Source organism: Zonotrichia albicollis, chromosome 4 (assembly GCF_047830755.1).
Source record: "Zonotrichia albicollis isolate bZonAlb1 chromosome 4, bZonAlb1.hap1, whole genome shotgun sequence".
Lineage (NCBI taxonomy): Eukaryota > Metazoa > Chordata > Aves > Passeriformes > Passerellidae > Zonotrichia > Zonotrichia albicollis.
This window is the reverse complement of record NC_133822.1, coordinates 52,127,014-52,147,713: the sequence shown is the minus strand read 5'-3', so window position 1 is coordinate 52,147,713 and position 20,700 is coordinate 52,127,014. Positions and strand designations below refer to the sequence as shown.

The 20,700-nt window shown below is 37.9% G+C and overlaps 1 protein-coding gene across 6 annotated transcripts in view; it reads right to left on the bottom strand.

Moving 5' to 3' along the window:
• Positions 1 to 20,700, bottom strand: part of TAFA2 (TAFA chemokine like family member 2) — a 184,641-nt gene that overhangs the window by 109,495 nt on the left and 54,446 nt on the right. Inside the window, exon 2 of one of the 6 annotated variants that reach the window (XR_012580077.1) lies at positions 4,822 to 4,880. The exons of the other annotated variants lie outside the window; for them this stretch is intronic. The gene's annotated coding sequence lies outside the window, so the exon portion shown is untranslated. The remainder of the gene's footprint in view (positions 1 to 4,821; positions 4,881 to 20,700) is intronic. 6 annotated transcript variants of the gene reach the window in all.

Sequence of the window (20,700 nt, the reverse complement as noted above, 5' to 3'; positions counted from 1 at the left end):
TATATGTTCTATGAACTTGATACAGTTTCCTGGCACCACCAGGAATTTTACTATGGGCCAGTGGAATTCACATTTATTGTACATTAAATTCATTTTCATAGGCTAAATATCACATAAGTCAGTTAGGAAGAAAGAAACTCTGATAGGGATCATTGACACTGAGGGTGAAAGAGATTAGTAGCCATTTTGGATTTTTATGCAGTGTCTCCCTCTATCATATCTCTAAAAGATCCAAATGCCTGAGGTCAAATCAAAGTATTAGACAGGGAATAATCAACATGTTCCAATAATGCACTGGAACTGCAATAACTTGTCTGGGAAATGCATACAAACAGACAAGTTTTCTTCCTAGCCAAAAATAACCCACATTATTTGACAAGTTCTCTGCCTGGTTTTGCCTGTGGTCCAAGTTTGAATCACTGTAGACACACATTAAACAAACTTTTTATCCTGGAAGCCTTCTCTGCTAGCAATGATGGCTGCCAACCAAGTCACAAGTTTTCCTAATATTTTTTAATACACCTGTAGTGAAACATTTTTCTAACAATTTTAACTATTTATAACAAATCAGTAGCTTTTATGTTCAGCTTTAGGTTTCAACCACTGTATTTAAGCTATCTGTTGTCACAGTTAAATATGCTAAACATTTTAAAAGTCATAGTGAAAGTACACAGCTTTTATCACAAATTAAACTGTCATGGAATGCTACTACTATATACAAATGCTTCTCATTTGTATTTACACTACTTAAATAAAGTATTGTAAATACAAATGAGAAGCTAACAGGGAACTGGTAGGTAGTATTAACGTGGTCCAGGATTTATTACTAATCCTGATAAAAATAATCTTAATATTCTAAAAACATTGTTATAAATTACTTTGGAAAATAGTAAGAAAAAAGAGAAACATAGAAGTGGATCCCTTTTGTTGGAATAATGCTACTACAATCATTTTGTTAATCCACCGTCCTAGCAGTATAAAATCTAATGAGTAGTATGTCACTAATATGCAAAGTATTATGCAAATTATATTCAAATCACAATGACTGATAGCAGGTCAAAGCAGCATGCATTAATATTCTCCTAGTTGTACTACAATTACTGTAAAGTACTCCCTGCACACCACCAAGACAATTTTCTACACATACATTAAACGACATCAAATTTTTTTCATGTTCTTTATTTCAGTCACAATGAAAAGAAATCTACCCACTACTTCAGCATTTTTCCTTTCAGCAATACAGACATACAGAATATTCCCAGTTAAAAAGCACTAACCCTTCCAGCACACCAGTTTCCAAATGCCACTATCACATTACCCAGAGGATATACATTTTAATGCCACTCTTAACATGTCTCCGTCCCAGAGAGCCAGGATTTCACAGCAGGCTAACTACACAGGAGTATAACTGTTTGTTTCATTTTGCCTTTCAAACCACATTGCCTGTGATAAAATTAAGATATCATTACATGTAACAATGCACAGTCACCTGTGAAGAGTAACACAAGAACCAAGGATTTAGCAAAGTGTGGCAAAGACCACATTCTCCCAGCAAAGTCACTGCTCTTTAGCAACCACCTCACACCACTTTGGGAGAGCACTTATACATAAAAACTGACATTATGTATGGAAAACTCATCTTAAACCAGGAAATCAGCATCATGTAACAAAAACAGCACAAAGAAAAATAAAAATTATAATAATGGAGGACTGCACACAACTTTGAGGAAATCTCAAATATTTTCCCAATGTAGCACAAAGTGATGTATACTGACACTAAGGTAGCGCTGCTGTTCACTAAGCAGAGATCTCCAAGTTCCAGTGCTATAAACCAAACCCCTTTCACCAAGTCACTTTTCTCTTCTTATCTTGTTCCAATTCTTGTAAGTATCATCCATTTTCATTCTCAAATAGAAGGGTAAAAAGAGAAACCACTCCTTACTTCTTTCAGCACAACCTAGGTCATCATATGAATCATCAGCCACAATCCCTTCCTTCAGATTATTACCTTTCATGTTATTTTAAGAGTCTGCATAGGTTAAATATCATATAATTTGGAGTCAGATTACTGTATTTTGAATAGATCCTGTTTTGGAAGGATTTAATCTTTGGGGAAGTGTTCAATGGTTCACTTTTTCTGGTAAGAAAATCCTTGGTACAGAACAAAAGCCATCCTTGAAATCCCAATAGACTGTGGCATAGACAATGCTACATGACTACTTTTTTATTTAAAATAAATCCATGTTCTATTTAAAATTTCTGTATGTTATTTTATAGAAGTGCAATAATCCAGGAAAAATATTATTTTACTTGGTTTTAATATAACAACTTTTTTGAAAGTTGGGGTAACTCTTGCAGGTTATCTCCTCAAGCATATGCCAAGAGAATTGATTTGGTATCAGTTGCGACTAAAAAATCACACCATCTATAGACAAGCTACTCAATTCCTCAGCTGCAGGTTATGTCTGTTCTATGATGATCCCTGTAGTCTTGTAGCAAATCAGTCTCCTAAGTGTGTGTTCTCTCTATTCTACCACAACTTCAGCAGTTTTACAATCCGGTTTACAGCTTTATAAGGTAGCAATGCTACTCCTGGGTCTTCTGCACATACATGCACTGAACAGATTCCTTGGCCATTCCTAACATTAATGTTAGATTCAACAGGGTAACAAGACACATTAGAATGAGTTAATATTTGCACAACCCTTAGGCTTATATTTTTAACATCTGCACAATGGTTAAGTACATATGGAAGTGCTGTGCGCTGTTATGCACAGGTGGTTTCTCCAACTGAACTGAAGCAGACAGACAACAGAACTCACTGAACTGTTGGCAAAAGGAGCTGCCCTTTGCTGTGTTCTCTCTCCTTCTGGCCTCTCTCTGCCCAGCCGTGCATAATAACTCCATCATAACTTTGTTTTCCAATTAAAATTCCATTAAAAATGAAGAAAATATAACTAAAGAAAAATATTCGCTGGTAGACCAGTGAATGTCATTCACCGCAACTTTAGGAACGCCTTCAACGTTGTTTACCACGGTGTTCCTTTACAAATATTAGGACTCTACACTCTGGAGGGGTGGACATACAGAGGTGTAAAGGATTGCTGAGATGATAGCCCTCTGACAGTAATGGCCAATGGGTCATGTTTTGTCTGCAGGCCAGTGGGAAGTGATTTAGGACCTGTCCTGCTGACCCCCTTTATAGGGACTTGGAGGATGTACTGGCATGCACTCTCTTTGGGTCTGCAGGTGCCACCAAGGTGCAGGGCCAGCTGATATGCTGAGGGTAGGCCTGCCATCCAGTGAGACCCAGGTGGGCTGGAGAAATTGGCTGACAGGTGAGTCAAGGATCTTCACATCCAAAGAGGAGAAATGCAAAGCACTTTTCCTGGGAAAGAAGAACCCTTGCAGCCACCCAGGCTGGGGAGGCTGACGACCTAAGGACTCTTCCAACCTGAATTACCTATAACACTATGATCCTAAGAGCCATAAACTTTCTTCAAAATAGGAATTATATAATTTTGTCATATCCGACAGAACAGCTGTGATGTTTTTTAAGTGTACTCTGCACCTAACAATCTGTCTCTCTCTGTCGCACATTACTGCACACACACTTTTCTCAGCCTCTCCATCTTTGCTGTGAAAACATTACCTGAAGGGTACTACCCCCTTCTAAACACCAGTTGTCACAGAAATACAGATCTTTCAAAGAATTTCCATTTCCTCTATCCAAGGATTGTTCAGTACCCCTTCAGCAAGAGATTTCTGAAATCCAGTTCCAGTTATCTGGATTCTCAGCTTATGAGATGTCCTTGTCCTGCAGATAATTCACTATTTAAATTTTCAGAAGTACTGGATACCTGATGCTAGTTTGCATGCTTGAAAAGAAGCAGATCTGTATTTGTGTCTCTGAAATTTTTTAATCAAAAGCAAAACTATTTGCATCCTTGTGAACAAGAGATGCAGAAATCTTTGTGTCACATATTATGAATCCTTCCCTTTAAGTTAATTTCAGTACAGAAGAGTAGTCTGGAACAGCTATGTTTCCTTTGTCTTGAGCATCAAAGATGTCAGACAGTAAGAAATGGGAGTTCAGTGAATGGACTAGAAGAGTCTGCCTCCATTCTCTAAACTTCCACAGGTTTCCTAAAGGATCTTAGGGGACCCAGTCAGTCTTCCTATACAGAGACACCATCCATAAAACTGGTAGGCATAGTAAGACAAGTAATCACCTTACAGTATAAAGTAAGATGTTTAAACACTCAAATATAATGTTAACAAAGGTAGATCATATATCTACCATCAATATCTAATCTTCCAATTGTGTTATAATACAAATGCTTGACACTGTACAAACATTTCTAAGCATTTTTATCATATCCTAGAGATGTTAAGTAACATTTAGGGGCAAAAACCAAGCAGGTGCCAACAAAATAATGATTATGTAAAGGACATGGCATCTTAATTAAATTATAGAGGTTTTAACAAAACTTGAGGTGAACAAGTCCTTGTACTATTTAAAAGAGACTATCACTCAAATGTCACACTTAAGTTTGTAGTACCATGCTTACACACTCCTGGTGGGTATCTCCTGCAGGAAAAACAAAACCTGTGCTATTTTCTCAAGAGCACATTCTTTGATCACTCATGATTATTTCTCAGGCAGTTATTTCTTATTTGGAGTTGGAAGTGGTAGGGCATGAATTTGTTGGCTGCTAGGCTGTGAAATCTTGTGTGTGACCATATTTCAAGGATGCTTCTCCCAAGTTCCATACAGAATGTCAGATCCTTTAAAGAGATGTCTCCATCCCCACATCTTACTTTTGTTTCTACTGAGCTGTTCCCTGAGGATTAGGAAGTCATTCAGCATAGTTCTCCACCTAGAGAATAAATATAAATATAACCTCAAATCAAAGACCGTAATCGTCTCCCAGATATTTTATTAACAAGTGTTTCTTTTTCATAAAAGAACTTTCAAGTATCTGACCTATTTATTTTAGTAAAGAAGAGCTCATCATTTGAGCACTTCACTGTCTGTGAAAGGAAAAACAAACATCCATCAGCTGTTAAGTGCCAGAAACAATCTGATTGGGATGGGGACAGTTGAGTGTCAGAAACAATCTGATTGGGATGGGGATTGATTCCCTCTTTATCATGACCACCAGCAAGATGACGAGAGGATTTTTAAGATTATTTATAGAAAACAGCTTTATTGCTCTTCACAATAAAGCATGTCTTCTCAGCACGAGTAGCTGGGAAGACAGAAAGCCACTTGAGTGTCCCTTCAGAGCCTACTAGGAAGGTTCTATGCAGGCCAGCAAGGCAGACCACATCCAGGGCCTCAGTGAGCAGCAGATTTCAGTGCCTCTGTTCCTCTCTCATGAATTGCAGAGTACTTTGCCTCAAGTTTTTCAAGGCAGGCTATTTTCTCATGTTCTTACAGCACACAGAACGATTAAACCTGAGCCAGAGCTGTGTCTATAAGATGGAATCCAGCTGAACCCTTTCATTCCTTCTTTGTGCCTCAGGTGTGTGTAACAAATAAGAAGTCCATAAACGTTCTATAGTGGGGCACAGAAAAAGGTTGTAGCACTCTTCTCTTCTTTGACAAACATTACACAACCACATCATGTAAGTATAAATTTTGACAGTTCTGTTTCCTGAATTCTACTCCCTCCTTCTAAAAAAAAAAAAACCCTCCCATTAATCTATTTTAATTTCCTACAAAGAGTGAATAAATGAATATAAAAACACAGTACTGATTACCAGCATCTGTTAGATAGCCTCTGTTATGGTGCTTTGCTCTACAAGATGTTCTTTAAAAATCATCAATCATACTTTCAGCTGAGGAGAAATGCTAAAACCAGAAGGACTTTCTTATTTTCTCATGAGGGCTTATAACTGGAGTTTTTAGCAGCCATCCTTGCAGCCCCAAAAAGTCATTTTATTTTATAAAGGAATCCACATCAAAGATTTCATGCACTGTCAACACATTCTCATCATTGTTTGCCTACACTCTTTGAACTACCTCCTTTCAGCTACTGAAATATTAAAATTGTATTTTCCTCTGTTCTGTCAAAAAGTTGTGCAGCTTAACAGGACAGTATTCTATAGTTCCTGAACATTCTGTTCTCTCCAGAGAAACTGAAAGTGGGAATTAAATGCATTATTTTGTGAAAAATAACTGTGAGAATATAAAAATGATGGGCTTGCAGTAGCATGGAAAAGTGAAAAGGAAATCGTTATTCATTGTTTTTTCATAATAAATAATGAATGCTACTTATACTAAGTATAAGGTGAAATCAGACAAAGTTAGAAAGAAATACAAATAGAAATGTTTGGACAGATAATATAGCAATCACTGTCACAGGATACATTGGTATCTAAACTTTATATGGGTTCAGTTAGATGAGCTCCTGCAAGAAAATTATCACTGTCTATCCAACACAAAGATACAACCTCGGATTCAAAAGTTTCCCTGATGCAGAGGACATGGAAGGGTGTTACCAAGCAGGCAGGACCTTTCTGTCCTGTTTCTGCAGTTCCACAGGTTTCCATTCTCCAAGGAAAGCCAGGCTGAACTGACCCAGTGCAGCTGATTTATATGAAGCAATGCTCATGGATGAATTTTAACTAACTGCCCAAATCCAGTAGCTCAGTACAAGGCACAGAGAGCAGAGCCGTGACAGTCACACATGGGATTATGCATTTGAAATGTTTGAACTTAGCTTTAATGAACAGGTCTTACTAATTTGCTGATCAGTGTGATTACATCACTTGTTTGTTAAGCATTATGCTGTAATTAATAATGATGTGCTCTCACATCCCTTCTTCTGATACGGAAGGAAAATGTTCCTGCTTTACAGTTGAGTAGTCAAAGAACAGGGAAATCAGCCATTCCCCTTAAGATGGCCCAATTTTAAGGATATATTTGGCCAAAGATTTAAGCGTTCCAGGACAAGAGTTAAGAATCTAAATTACTAAAAATCAGTCAGAACTGTATTTGGAACACAATTATTCTATACAAGAAAGCTAAATATAAGCTAACCACTTAGTAAATACCACCAACACACTGTGACCATTCCTATACCCTCGGCTCGATGACAACTTTGCTACTAAGTCAGAACTTCTTCTACATGAACCTCATACTTGCACAGAAAGATAAGGCAAATGAAGGATTTCATGGGTTACAAAGATAAGACTCCAAACATAGGATTCAGATTTCCAAATGAGTAGTACATGAGTTCCTAAAAAGTAAAATCACAAATAAAAACATAATCCTGAAATTTTCTCATACCATGCATGTTTTAGTATATGCTTGGAAAATTTATTTTAGCCATTGGACTACAGGTATTTGCTACACAAAGTGCAGTAAGTACTTAGAAGATAAAAATCTTCATGGACTCTTCCAAACAAATATTTTGAACAGGTGTTTTTTGTTTTGATAGCAGAATTTTTCTAATCATTAGATCTCTAGACTTTTACGAGGCATCAGATATTTCATGATGTAAAATTTAAGAATTATACAAAAGTTATAGCCGCAGTCCCAAAAATATTTAAACCAAAATAAAATCCCTGGATGCTGCTGGTCCCAGAAGAGTCAATGAAAAGCTGGGAGTGATTTCACACTCACAATATGATTTAGAGTGATTTCTACAATAACAACTTCAGAGCTCTCATTGGGTTTGATCTAAAGTCTTATTAAGTTTGTGGTAAGGCTTATCTGTCTTCCTTGTCTTGGATTTTTCCTCTATTCAAACAGCAGTATGCTATATTGCTCTGTTTAAAACCTACTTCTTTGGATTCTCTTCATTCGTTTTTAAGGTATTTATAGAAACATCATCAAAAATTATTGTACAACTGCTAATAATGGACAAATAACTCAGAAACCCTGCCTTCCTAATATTTCCCACATTGCAGTTTTGATAGATCTCATATGACTAATCAATTAATTACTGAGCAGTTAGAAGAGTCGATGTACAAGTCACTTTTTAGAAGTGCTTATTTTAAAAACAAAGTACTAGTGAATCCAAGAAAACGGATAGAATTAACCCTCCTGTGTTCCTGAATGCTTTGTTGTAGACAAACAAAGACACAAGTATTCATCAAAGCCTTTACAAGAAAGAAAACCTGGCAGGAGGTTCTGACATTATGTCTGATCTACACCCCAAAATATTCACTTATAATTATTAGCTTATAATTAGCTTATTAACTTGTAATTAGCTTATAATTTTCTCCAGGAACACTCTCAGAGATACTCCTGTCTACATCTTCTAAAATAAACCTTAAAATAGACAAATACAGACCTGATCGCACTGGGATCATCTTAGAAAAGGTATGTGAGAAATTTTGAAGCTCTGGTCCTAGAAGAGCCATGATACAGCCATGTCCCTGTAGCACCAGGACTTTAGCAGTAGGAATATTTTATGTTAATTTTCATTATTAGCTCTTCATCACAATCCTATTCTTACATGTCAACGTGGGGGGTTTTGTACTGCAAAAAAAAATTAAATCCCATTAAAGTTCCAGACTGCCTCCCCCCACTGGCTCATGTACAGTGTCCAACAACATTCATAGCCCTTGGGCTGCCATGGCTCAGCTGCAGATCCTAGTTTATAACAAACAGATGCAAAAATGCATTGCTTCAAGGACACTGATGTACAAATGATAGTTTTGTCTAGTAGAAAACGCTACAATGTTTCAACACTTTAGGAGCTTTTATTTCATACTTCAATGGCAATGAAATGTTATGTTTAACTTTGAAGATCTTTCAAAGCTGTATATTCTTGATACAGGAATATTTGAAGAGCATCAGAGGAACAATGACTTTATTTACTATAAAAAAGGTGCTTTATATCAATTAAAATATTAAAATAAACAGAATATTACAGCACTATTATCCCAAATCCAAGGCAAAATAAATAAAATTAACCATGCTGTCATAGAAAGATGGATTGCTCCTGTCATGCTCTACCCTTAATATACCTGCAAAAGCAGCTATACTACCTGCATACCCCAAAATTCAACAGCTTCAAGTGAAGTGGAACACATCAGACGCCTTCCTTGAACAGTGGTGTTTCAGCACTGGAACAATGAGAGATCCAGCTTGTCTGCTTTTGCCAGTCCCTGAGAAGTGACCTACTTTTTCACAAAGATTAAAAACCAATTATTTTAGAATAAAACGCTGTCTGACACTGAGAAGTAATAGCTAAATATTGTCAGTCTCATATAACATCTGCTGGAAGTGCCTCTGTTTAAGAAGCCCACTGCTGCATGCTACACCTTTCTAGATGGCTGAATACGTTCTAAATTAATTTAAACACAACAGTGTGAGTGAAACACAACAGACTCCTATCAGATCTACAACAGCACCAATGACTACACAATAAAAAATAAAATAATTATTCTGTATTAAGAGGATGAAAGAACAATCTCTTAGTGAGACAGAGGACTGTGGAAAAGAAAACAGGCCACACTAGCTCCCTCAGCTTAGAGAAACCAATCCTCATAAACTGGATTCTCCACAAGGGGCAGTTACACATTATCTACTATACTAACCCTTTTTCCCACTGGGAAACATCATCTTTATCAGTACAAAACTGACTTCTCAGCATCACTGATGCTGTGGAAACTGAAGAGGGATTTTGTTGAAGTTATGCAGTTGCACGCATATCTCTTTTGTCACTGTAATTCCCTACCTATTTTTTCCAATATTTAGAGCAGTGAGATTCAGCATATCAAAGCAAAGTCCCACCTCCTCCATTCCACACTATAAGCTGCAGCACAGGAGCTCTACCAGGACTGAAGAGTACAGGGTTAGATCTGCTCCAGAATGGTGCAGGCCTCAGTCCCCTGTGGCTGCCTCACGTCCTGATCCACCACCGCTGTCAGCAGGAGTCACACTGCAGCTTTTGGCACTGCAAACACACAGCGCTGCCTAATGAACTGAAGTGCAGCTTAAGAAGCTTAGCAAGTCAGCCAGTAGAGAGAAATATCACTTGAAAGGAGAGTTTATTTAACAGACCTTCAAATTGTCAGTTTAAGGAGACAAGTCTCAACTAGTTCTACAATTATTGTCTTGTTTATATCCATAAAGCAATTTATTATCCTAAAGTGCCTAAACTTTTCATGTGGGGGAAATTCCACAAACCTTCTCACAAAGAATCACCACAGTACTCCAGCTAAAAAGTTACCTTTCTTGCATCACATTTAAAAAATAAAGGAAGAAAATTAAGAAATATTTAGTAATAAATAAAATATATCAGATATTTGGAATAATATCAATTTTTCCTAATTTTTCATAGAACATTAACCAATTTCAGCAATATAAACGATTTAAAATCTGATAGGTTTACTGAAGACTTGAGGCTGTTTCTTCCCAAGCTTATAAGCAAAATATTGTGTAGAAACTCCTTTAATTTCAATTCTGCCCTTTTTAGCAGTTGCTTAAATGGAAAAAAAAAGGGGGGGTGTTCCAAGATGCTGGCAAGTAGGAATTTCTTTATTTCAACTCTCATGATTTCTAATGCTGTTAAATTAGAAAATATAAAACAAGCACATTAAAAGGCACTAACCTCCCAAAGGAGCTAATGACAAAGGTGGATCTGAAATCAATAATGCATATCATAAATCCATGATAATGAATCTTGACATTCACCAAAACATGACGTCCCCAGTTCAAATCCCACCATTCTTATATAGGCCAAACTCCACATTAACTTGGCTGAAAGATAGGTTGTTTCCCTAGTGAAGAGATGATTTCTTACAAATATGATTAAACTCCAGGAAAAGCACACAGCACTCAACTAAATGTAAATAATTTGATGTCCACCCTAAAGAATTTACAGCCCAGAAATATAAATGCAGGCTATCACTGAAGTATCAAACACCTAGGCAGAGGGCCCTCCAAGGAGCCTTTTTGCTTTCTGCAGTAAGTTTTATATAAATCACACAGAAAAAGAAGAAAATCCTTCTATTGTGTTGGGAGGATTATCTGGTTTGAAGTAAGTTATTCTGACTTTCTCACTGCAGTGTTTCAGGGTTTGTCTCTGCTGCCAGCTTCTCACAGGACAAACAGCAACAAAGCTCTGCCCTGCAGCCAGGCTCAGCTACCCCAGCTCACTCAGCAAGGGGATGCTTCCCAGCCCCAAGCTCCCTGCAGCATACATCCAGATGAAACAGCCTATATATTCTGCTCACTTACAGTAATTACTCCTGAAGAGGGAATATATCCCATCTCACCAGCCTAACAAAGACTCTTACTGCAAAATAGAACATGTTTATTTTAACAAGGCAATTCACTACAAGGTTAGAAATCAGACTACAAAAAGGAAATATTCTAGAGTCCTTCTTGGCTACTTTGGCATCTCATGCAGAAAATCCTTTAGCTGGTCTCAGAGCTTTAACCCAGAGAGAAACCTGTACAGCACATTCACCTGAGCGAGGATCTGACCCCTTTCTCTAGGTCTCATTTTATGACACACCAGCTCCTACATTATTCCTTCTCTCTACGGCAGAAAACAGACTTGAAAAACAACTAACATTTTCTGTTAGTTCCTCATTTTATGCAGTCTGGGGCTGGTGAATAAAAGGCTAGATAATAGTTATTCAACACAAACCAAGTCTCAGCTCCCATGTTCTGGAGACCATCTGCCTGTGCATTATTTTCTTTGTTCAAGAACATCACATGTTTCAAATAGCAGAGAATGCATTGGAAAAATGCTTTCTGGACGCATTGTAGACTGAAATGAAATACTATATCCCAGGCTAAAATCAGAACTCTCAGAAATATGTTTGATCCCATGGATTCACTGGAGTGAATTTTTTGAGCCTTTCCAAAGCCTGTATGTTGCTGTAGACCAAAAAATAGCTACCCAAGAGTCTATCAGAATGGAAAGCTTTCATTTTGGCTTTGTAATATAAGGCATAAGCTGCTTTTCATTTGAAACCAACCTTTCAAAATTACTTTTTAGATGTTCAGGCTTCCTCTTAGAGGGAAAAAGACTTTACTAACATAAGGTTGCTAATGAGACAGGACTGACTGGCATGCATAAACACATTAGCACTATTACCCATATTGATAAAATCACTCTGATTATTCTGCTTAGAAAAGTTAAAAACGGGGTTTTTTTCCACCTATATAATACTGAAAAAAAGATCTGCTAAATAGAAAGAGAATTATTTCCTTTTTTTCTGTCAAAATTTAAAATAGCTATGAAAAATAGTAAAAACAACATTTTTACATCTTCTATGTGCTAATATCAAATCTATCATGAAATCTGGACTGTCATTTGGTCAGTTTCAATATCTGTGAGTAATTAGCTTTCAAGAATACTCATCCAAGCCTGTGTTATACACTTGTCAATTAAAAATGGGAGGAGAAAAACCTGTAATTCAGATGTTCAAGTAAACACAATGCATTTCCATGTTGATTGAAAAACAACACAAGTTCAGCTTGGGGAATATCCATGGATAATTTACTGTCTTGATGATGCACAAATATTAATAGACTTCCTCAAGACAGCTCAGTAAATTGGATGATATATAGAAACTATAAAATGATTTCTCACATGACAGGCTTATAATAATAATAGCTTAAAAATCTCCTAAATACATAGAACCATAGATTCATTTAGATTGGAAAAGACCTTTAAGATCATTATATCCAACCATTAACCCAATACTGCCAACTCCACCACTAAACTACATCCCTAAGTGCCCCATCTACATCTTTTAAATGCCTCTAGGAATGGTGACTCACACACTTCCCTGGGCAGCCTGGTGCAATGTAATATAATAATTAATATGAATTTTTCTACAAACAGTATTTTTTAAATTTAATAATACATTCATATAATCTCATTTTGAAGAGAATCCTCATGGCAGCATAATGAGTCAGCTGCAATTTCCTAACAGTATGGGCTGAAAGTCCCTAAAAGAGTGAATTACAATAATCAGCCCTTGAGATGACAAAAGCATTAATTGGCATTTCTGTAGCTTTATGCTGATCAAGGTCTCAGCTTGGCAGTAATATAGAGACTGCAAAAAGGAGCCTTTGAACCAGATGCAAATACTTACCAAATGGTAAAACTAACAGCAAGGTGACACTTTATGACCAGATGTATCAAATGATGCTAAAAGCATTACAGATTGTAATAGCAAAAAGGAAATACTAGACGAAAAAATTGTTTTAAATATTCTGCAACATAATTTGTGCTCTGTGAAGCATTAGCACTGGTATTTTTCTGAATAGATTACACTTCTATAAATGAAAACATAATTAAGAATAAATGGAATAACATCTAAATTACTTAAACACTTGGTCACCAAAAATGGATTATTGTTGTTGGCAGACTTCTCCATTCTCCTAATTAAAGTCAACCATTTAAACCACTTTCTTCCTATTAATGTGACACATGTGATGAAGGAACTATAAAATTTAACACCCTCTAATGAAACCATTTCCACCTTGCACTTCTTCTCATTAAATGGTGACATTCAGTTCCCCAAGGAAAAGAAACAGCCCTATGGATTTCTCAGGGAGTGAAGCCACTGGCAGTGTTTGACAGGTGAAAAAACAAACCACAGACTGCTTTTCAGTGACTTTGTTGGGAGCAAAGAAGGATGGATACCACAGAGGCTGTCCAAGCAACCTGCTTCACTGCCTGATGGCTCTCACAGCAACAGCATTTCTTTAAATCCAGTCTGAACACCTCATGTTGTAACTTTTCCTTTTCCTCCCACACTGTGAAATGCCTGTCTCAAGCTGACATCCCCCTAGGTGTGGGGACTTCTGTGAAGTCCCCTTGAAGTCATCTTTTTTCCAGGCTGAACATCCTTTCCCAGCTCCCCCATCTTCTCTCAGGTGAGCTCAGTGAAGTTCATTGATGTCTTCTCCCTCTGGGGGGCCCAAAACCAAATGCAGTATCTAGATGCTGAAAAGAGGCAGATAAGCCCTTCCCTTAATGTGCTGGCTGTACCCCTGCTTGCACAGCTCACAGGGCACATGGCTGCTCCATGCCTACCTGCCCACCAGGGCCCCAGGATGCACAAACTCATCACACAAACAGGAACCAGGAGCACTTCTCTCTCATGCTGACAGATGAAACAGTGGCACCTGGGGCCATCTTTCCTGCAACAGCCTTGTCAGTATGACTGATGGGTTAGTTGTGGAATCATGCTTTAAGAAGGAAAGACAAGGAAAATCCCCCCCTTCCTAAAAATCTGTGAGGAAACATTTTCCTAAGTAATTTTTTAGTACGCTAGGCAACACTATTTCTTTGGGGACCATAAAATCACTGAGGGGTATGACTCCCTCTGAAGCTGGACAAGAGTACGTAAGTAATAAGTAAGTAATGGACAATAGTAAGTAAGTAATGCTCTGTAAATTCAGCATTAACTGTCCTTAAAGCTTCTGTGCACTCCCATGCACCCTTGGTCAGACTTCTAAATACATCAGAATAATTCTTCATGGACACTTTAAATATAGCATCAACTGAGATGAGAGTAAAAATATACTACATAAAGATTCACAACTGGGAAATCCCACAAACAGCTCTAGATAAAATCCTCTGCTAAAAATTGATTAACCACCCAAGCCTCTGCTTCTCCTACTTTAAATTATGCGCTAATTAATGTTTGCTTCCTACTAAAGAGTGGCATTAATATGACAAGAAACGAGATCACAAACACTAAAAAACACACACAAAACACCTGATTAGCTCCCATTACTGAAAAAGGAACCGAACAGATAATTAATTAGTCTTACTAATTACAGCTATTCCTAAATCCTATAAGAGACCTTACATCAGTGTAACTCCTATTCCTATACCAGAATATCATCTGAGGACCTGAACAAACACTTGCCTTTAATTTTTAACCATCTCAGCTGTCATTTCTAGGTACAGCACAGGAAGAAGTTGCCACCTCACCACAGCATGATCCACCCTCATTGGCATGGGTGAGGCCACACCTCAAGTGCTGCACCCAGTTCTGGACTCCTCACTTCAAAAAAGACATTGAGGTGCTGGAGCGTGTTCAAAGAAGGCAGCAAGGCTGGTGAAGAGTCTAGAGAGCGAGTCTGGTGAGAAGTGACTGGGATTGTTTATCTTGGGAAAAGGGAGGTTCAGGGGAGACCTTATTGCTTTTGACAAGTACCTGAAAGGAGGTGGTAGCGAAGTGGGGCTGGCCTCTTCTCCCAGGCAGCTAGCGATGGGACAGGAGGAAATGCCCTCAGGGGACGTTCAGATTGGACATTGGGAAGAATTTCTTCATGGAATGGGTTGTCAAGCATTGGAATGGACTGCTCCAGGAGGTCCTGGACTCACTGTCCCTGGTAGTGCTGAAGAGATGACTGGACATGGCACTTAGTGCGATAATCTATTTGGCAGGGTGGTGATGGTGCAAAGCTGGACTCAATCCTGGGAGTTTTTTCCAACCTTAATGATTCTATCCTATGGTTCTATGATTTGCTGTCATCATGGAAACTTTCTTTCACTAACTTGACAAACAGAAATAAATCCTAGATTCTGAATACATGTTTAGGATTTATTAGTTTTTATTAAGATAACAGAATTGTACAGAGGCCTGCATCTGGTCACAGAACTGCCTATTTTAATTTTAAATATGCTCTACAGTATATGCTTTACAAGAAATCATTCTCCATTTATTTAATTTTTCAGGATCTTAACAAAATAGGATCCTTTTAATATATTATTTTCCCTCCAAGTATCCTGGTTCTGGCCAGGAATGAGTTAACTTTTGCAGTAGCCAGAAGGGGGTATGGGTAGGACCCAGCAGTTATTCTAGACCACTTTGTCAGTGGTAGGAGGAAGGAATTCTCTTCCATGGAGAAGGGCTCTTTTGGGTCCATATAGCGTGGCAGAGGGCACAGTCAGCTATTGTCTGTTCCTGGGGGGGTTTTTGTGTGAATTGTTCAGCTCTTTCTTGTACCTTCTTGTCATTATGACTGTTGCTGTTGCTGTTTGGTGTTTTACCTCATTGTTGTTTTCAGTAAGTTGTTCTTACCCCAACACCTGATGTTCATCTTCAGTGCCTCCAACTCTCCTCTCCAGCCCAACAGCAAAAGGGAGAGGGGGAGCAACAGGAAGGACATGTTTTGGAGAGCCTCAGTGAGAGCACCAAACTGGAGAATACCATTGCTAAACTATGACACCATGCAAAAGAAAAATTGGATACTGAACCAAGAATTATGTCAAATTACATGCAATATATGGAATTACATGTTGGCAGTGGTGTCCCATCTCATCAGGCCAAGAAACGAGGATAGATGGGACTCTTTCTTTCCAAATATTCTTCTAGATAATTTCTTGAAAATAAATTTCTACAAGCAGAATTTAGTGCATATAGTTTCACAAGCTTCGGGGAAAAAATGCAAACTATTTATAAGCAAACTGAAGTGCTGACCTTACCAACAAGTTTTCTCATTTCATTAACAAAGATGTAGACTTGGAACAACAGTATGAAGAGTTGATACTAGTAATTTCTCAAATGAAATTGTGCTGCTAGGTAATTCTGACAGCTTTCAACCACAGATAGCTCACACTAATGAAGATGGATGCTATATTAGCAGAGAGATGCTGGTAAGTTAAAATCCTGCACATCACAGGAGCTGGGTCCTTCTCTTGTGTGACTTAGGCTTCCAATTCCTTTTAACACATAGCTTAATTTACGTTGGTTTTCTCTGAAGCATTGGAATTTACCCCATTACTGGTAAAGCAAGAAAGACAGGATCCAGTATCATGGATGCTGCTGTCACATGGGAACTTCAAATGACTCTCCAGTTTCACATCAGAATGAACTTCAACTTCTCCTTCAGAAGAATCAAATCCAGTGGGGATCACTGGACTTTTGATTGCCTCTTGAGATTGAGTTGTAGCTGGATAAATCCTTGACATCTCAAAGATATAGGACATGCCCATGTCTCTCAATCTCTCTTATTTGCTTTACTGTGACATTGTAGTTGTCTCTTTTTGGCCTTTCACTACTTTTGTCTTGTCTTAGCATTTGTCACAGAGCAGTAGGAATCACTTTGTTATGGATGTGTGACTATTTGTGCAGCAGATGTTCTCTAAACATCAGATTCTATGAGGCAGCTCTTGTGTGAACCCCTGAAAAAGACATCTGTTGTAATAATTGTAATAATTCACAGTGATTACAGGGGATTAGACTTAATGACAGTGTTAGTTTATACCTGCCCTATCTCATGTCTGTATAACAAATTCCTTCTTTACAACCGATAAATATTTTTCCTTCACTCTTAAAAACTATTTCTAACCAATTCTTTAATTAGAACGTATTCTGAAATCTTCAGGACTGAGAAGGAAAAAAAGTCAGTTAGCCTATACTCTAAAAGTGCATTCAAAACCTGTGAGTAACAAATTACTGCTCTAGAATCTTCCTCTTGCTTTTTCTATGCAGAACACAGCCCCCACCACGTGGTGATGGAGGATCAGATGACTTCTTTAAAGCAAAGAATATCCAGAGGCTCTAAGATTTCTCCCATTTCTTGCAAGCCCAAACACATCTTTTCAGAACAGTGGATCTGCAGCTTGCCTTACAGCAAGGCAGATAACTGAAAGATCACAGAAGAAGCAAACATAGGAATTTCAAAGCCTCACAACTGTTTTCCCAAAGCAGACAGCACAAGCTATAGCTAAGTACATAGGAAGTACATTACTATTTTCAGTCAGGATGGAGTTTTGCTGCATTAGTGGCTTTTTCGGGGGGGGGGGGTGTTCTTTTCTTTACAAGATATTTTTTCCCATTACAGAGAAGCTGTAGAGAAACACTTCAGAAAAAAACATCGCTTTCAAAGCAAACAAGACTTTTTGGGATTTGGTGCCACTCTCCATGCTGGCACCATGATGGAAAAAAAGATCCTTTCCACAAAAGAACATAGAGCAGCAGTAAGTTCCTGTCACAGCAGCACAGTCCAAGCTCCTCTTGATTACTCTTCTTGTGTGGATGGCAAAAAAATCCAGACAGAATGTAAGAGGCAGGGATAAGGCAACTGCTCAATAAAATGCGTTACCAAAAGAAGTCTCTACTCTAAATCCACCTCCAATGTCACTACAACTACAATGAAAGAGCCAGTGCTAGTAGCAGCCTGTTCTGCCATCAGAAAAGGTTTGGACCTCTCTCAAAGAGCAGCATCAGTTCCCACAATGCTAACATTGCTGTTATATTTAATATACATCTCTTTGCTATTGTATTTTGCTCAAACTTCTGAGCAGTCTCAGTTCCAGGAAACTGGCCTCAAGCAAAATAGGACCATCTTTCCTACATTTTGAAAAGAGGGATGAAGAGGTTAAGTTATTGTTACCAATACTATGGTAAATAAGAAATAATGTTATTTAATTTTCAGAAAATCTACAAATTCTATCTACACTATTTCACTATCTACAAATTCTTCAATGACCTAATTCTGTATTTTACTGCTGAATGACTTCAACTGAGAGGACTCAGATAGTGTTACCAATCAGAAAAGACATCAAAGAGAAAGCGGAAAGTTCAGAATATCGATATTGATGTTTTAATACTTAAGAGGCAAAGTGATTGATGGATGGCTCAAGACTCTCAAAGTCAAAATTCTGTAAACAAAAGAGTTGGTTTTTTTTGCTTGAAAAAATTAATTACCATGGGAGTACCAGTCTTGGTAAGAAACAAATGTGAATGCCTCTTGCCCTCCCCACTACTAAGCTGGCTATCTTCACCTCCTTCTTGTGAGGTGAAATAGTTGTCAAAACTATTTTTAGACTGAATGACCAGAGTATTTCTTATCTACTTCCACTGTGCAGTCAGAACAGGGAAAGGGTAGACATGGCAATAGGATGGCTGCACACAGTGGGATTCTAGTCATCAGCAATATTTCTGAGAGATAAAATAATTCCAAAAGAGGATAGTTGTTTTCACTATTATACAAGAACTCTTTTTTCAATAATTACTTTGCTGTATTCAGAAGTCTGAAAAATATATGCTGAATGTAGATAGCACCTCAATTCTTTGGGATTGATCCTGACAAAACCTTTTGAAAGGGATCAGTTCTCTAACAAGAACATCACCCCACTGGACTACCCAACTTCTTATCTGACTACAAGATAATACTGTTTACTCCTGCTTAGACATTTACAGGCACCATATTCTCCTCCTCTGCTCTTAGGAATTTTATTTAATACTACTCCTGAAGAAACACACTGACACTAAGTCTCACATGTTCAGCATTTGATCGATGATGCAGTATTTCACTTCATGTGCTGCCACCATGAAAGAAACTCGTGCACCTATGTAGACCAGTAAGAGCCTTTCCCTTTCAGCAGCCTGCAGATGCACACAGAGCTCCTCCCCAGATGCTATTTACCAGTTACATTTTCCAAGGCATACCATAAAACCAGTAAGTAATGGTACCACGTTGTGTTTTCCAGTAGCTCTCTTTCTTTGTAGAACACCTTGCTCAAAGGAATTTGGCACCATTACTACTGTCCTTTTCAGGACCCAGTAGCATACTGTCTCATGTAACAAGGGAGCAACTTTGAAGGCCAGAGCATACAGAAATGAGTAGGATCAGCCCTTATTCATCGAGGTGTTCCACACACCTGAAGCAAATAGCAGATATCATCCCATGTAAGAACAAAGCCATATACGATCGTGAGACTCACAGATAAACACAGAAAATCATCATTGCTTATCTTAGTAGCTTAATAAATCTGCAACTTCAGATCTGTAGATCAGCCATGAGAAAATTCACAAACAGAGTGATTCAGGTTTATTTCATTAACAGTCTGTGTGATCATTAATTCCTTGGACATGGGACACTTTTATACAAATGCAGTTAGCAAAATTGCTATTCAAAAGGTAAAAAAGAAGCAAGCCAATAAAGACTAGAAAGCACAGTACTTCAGTAAACATGATATTGTTATCAACAAATTGATGAACAGCAGATGACCATAAATTCAGTACATCTTTCCCTGATATGCAATCACTGTCAATAATTTTTGTTTCTGTGTAATCTCTCAGGCAAAAAATCTTACAAATTCCTTATCACAGGACCACAAGGTGTGCCACAGGCAATTGGGGTTTTTTCCTTCCCTTACTCTTAAACACATTACCACTTTGTGCTTGAGATGTGATAACTGTGTACTGCAAGACTGCTTTCCTTCACAGGATGGCATGCAGAAGTCCATGTTTCCTATGAAGCCCATCAAAATTAATAGGTTTTTGCCTTTAGAAAATTATTAATGCTTAACATTTACCTTAATTCCCTTTTGGCTATATTTCTATTTTTCAAAGGTGTCATCCTTCTCCTGTGCACTGACAAGCAATGAGGAAAAAAAATGCTTCAAAAACAAAAAACCCAAGCTGACTGGAATTAGGAGGAGTAAATAGTGTGCTCACTGGGAAGTAATTAAAAGCCATAAAGCAGAAAGAAGGCTGGAGGTGCCTAAAAGGCATTATAATTAAAACCTAATGTTTGTTAACTGTGAGTGAAGCATTGAAGTAATTGACATGAATGACAAAACTCCCACTGAATTCTACTGGGGCAGGTTTTTATTCTATAAGAGTTCAAGAAGGCCAGTTTGGCTTCAGAGAGATTGATTGCAGGTTTGTGGATTAAAAAAAACCTTGCCTAAAATGGGAACTAGTGATTTATATACAATGTTTTGCACAGTTGTGAAACAGCCA